Source organism: Periophthalmus magnuspinnatus, chromosome 17 (assembly GCF_009829125.3).
Source record: "Periophthalmus magnuspinnatus isolate fPerMag1 chromosome 17, fPerMag1.2.pri, whole genome shotgun sequence".
In the NCBI taxonomy this organism is placed as follows: domain Eukaryota; kingdom Metazoa; phylum Chordata; class Actinopteri; order Gobiiformes; family Gobiidae; genus Periophthalmus; species Periophthalmus magnuspinnatus.
In genome coordinates, this window is record NC_047142.1 from 21,792,449 (window position 1) to 21,795,452 (window position 3,004).

Consider the following 3,004-nt stretch of genomic DNA (forward strand, 5'->3'; position numbering starts at 1 on the left):
AATGTGCAGCTTTGAAATCTTCAGAACAAACATATAAACATAACCTTTAAGACTAATAAATTAAGGTAGGCTATAGGCCATGCTCTTTCCTTTTGCAATTCCTGAGACCCTGTCAAACAGAAATACTTTTTTATACCGGTAATTTAAAATCCTAAACCTGGCTTAGAATTTGGAGATGGGTCCCTTAGTCAAATGCAGAGAAGGCAACTCATTCACTTACATTAACCTTAACTTTAATTGTCACAAATATTCTCTAGCTTTACATGCTATGTGAATTAGCAACATTGTCAGTAGTAGATCTACATCAATTAACTTTGACGTTATCAAACTGTTTGTATAAATATGCCACCATTTAGGAAATATGAACCATTAACATGCATTTTGGTTTAAGAAATTGTTGCATTTGACTTTTATGTTGATAAATTGTTGGCCATAAAACAGACAAGCTGAAAAGTAGGATATCAGGAAAACGCCATCAGTGAAGGCAGTGCACTGTACAAACTCTCTCTGTCCACACAAGTTTGATTCATTGAGCAGAGTCTGGCGACCTCCATCAGGAAATACAATCTGATGAGGGCTGAAGGTCAGGAGGAGCTATTCCCACAGCTCCGGTCCAAATGTATTAATGACTTACACAGATAAACTGTACAGGACCTAGTGATGGATTGTGTCATTAAAGGCCTGATACCTGGTGAGAATGAAAGAATAAAGTTACATCTTTTCATTTTCTTTCATCACGATTTATTTTAATTCACATTTTAATCACTTTCAGTTTTGTAGTCCAATCAGTCTCCACGTGATCTCAAAGTGGGTTACAAGAGTTAAAAATTGTCCTTTTAAGTTTTGAAAACTAAGCAAAAACAAAGCTTTACACAGGGAACTAATACTAAGTACTATGTTGATGATTTGTTTGTAGATGAATTGTTTGTGGTATTTTGACTTAGACTATAACTTTGCAGTGTATCAATCCAAACCTACGCATGATTAATTTCCAAAAAGTGCTTGACTAAACCGCAAATAATGTTCACCTTACCCCAAAAATTCTGTTATTTTATTTCAAAATATTGTGATACTTTTCCATTGACTGAATTGTTAGGTTGAGTACAAGGGAAACATCTTGAAGTAAAGTAAAACTTAAATTCACACCATTTTACCAAAATAAGAACACACCACAATCTTTTTTTCAAACACTGTATTTTCCATCTCCACATAACCGACAAAATGACATTTTTAGAGTTTAGAATGTTTTATTATAGTTCATCGTGAGAGCATTTTTAGCATATTTTTTTCTTTTTTTTCGTAAGTTTTATTTTTTCCCAAAGAACAAACACAGCAAATAACGTTGTTGAAAGGGGAGGTAGGGGCAGGAAGTAGAGGAGGAGAGAGGAGGGCCACAAAGATTAGATAGATCGATCCATAGATGGTTAAATATAAATGCGTTGCGTTTGGCTAGTTCCTCCCCTGTTCACCCCTCAAAATCCACGCATACGCACACACACTCACACTACATGTCGCTTTACAAAGAATAACCGTTAGTCAATAACTGTCTGAATATATAGTAATTTAAAAATCAAAGTAATGAAAACATATAGCTGACAGAACATGACAAGTTTTCACACAGTTTTGTATCGCCCTGCAGTGAAACTCTCAAATGTTAAGCATAAAGAGCACGTCTTTGCGTAACACCAAAAATGCTTTAATATATATGTCTTTATGTTGTGTGTATGCGGGCTACGTGTGTGAGTATGGAGAGGACAGGGTTAATGCATGTGAATTTTGTAAAATGCCCCAAAAGTTGACTAAATATTACGCTATGCTCAGACTATAATCCAAAATTTTGATCAGATTTTGTTATTCATTGCAATGCGCCTTTGTTATCTAGCAAAAGCTATGTGATCCAAACCTAGCCAAAGCTGTGTCTATATGAAATGCAATGCCAACTAGCTAGTTAGTGGTAAAACGCTTATTTGCATAAAGTAGGTACATTTAATTTAGCAGCTGTCCATAGCTCTCTCCGTGGGGCAGAGTTAAGGCAGACAGCTGATCCACTTTGAGTCAAATTATCGTGGGACAAAACATAGATAATAGTTTTCCTCCAACAAAATACAGGTAAACACATAATTTGGCATTAAAATTGATATAGAGCTAATGAGAACAAAAAGAGGTGAAGAGGGTTTGAAGGTAAAAGGTGTACTATGTAATTTTTGACTCCATGTTATGGTTTGTCTTGAATGCTCCACAGTATGACATTAAATGTGTAGAAGCAGGTGATGTCACATTCTAAGTTACAGGTCAGATCTCTGGAGAGATGATGTAGCTCACAGTAACAATGCATGTATTTCAAAGTATATTTTAACCATAAAAACACTGTAATTGAATGAATGCAAAGTAGACAAGTCTAATGCCATACTGTGGAACATTCCAAGCAAAGCAGTAATATTTACATGGAGACAAGCAGGTAGCACATCACCACTACAAAAGCTACATAGTGCATCTTTAAGTTTCAGCAATAAACAGTGATTAATACGTACATTGGGAGGAAGCAAAAACAATGCAGTTATGAATCAAGCGCTAGACAGTATACATCTCATAGCGGTCGACAAATTTTAAAGGTGGAAATTCAGGCTTTTAAAATGGATGAGCCTTGATATTTGCAGTTGATCCTCACCAGGGACTTTCAATGCCTAAAAAATATGGCCAAGTTAACAGCTTCATAACATTAAAAAACCCAAAAGCAACCTAGGACATTTGGCTTTTAAACTGTTAACAAGCTGTTTCGAGGCGTCGTTTCCCAGTTCTAGTGAGGACACCCAAATAAGCTAGACTTCATTCAAAAAGCTACATGAAACTCAAGAGCCATATATACACAGAAATGCACCTGATAAATATAGTTATCAAAAAGAAAAAATCTCTTAGTTCCAATCTTTTTTTTCCCTCTTCTTTACTTCATGTTGACCACCACTGCGCTCAACATCACCCCCTAACCGCTTCCAAAAAACATCCA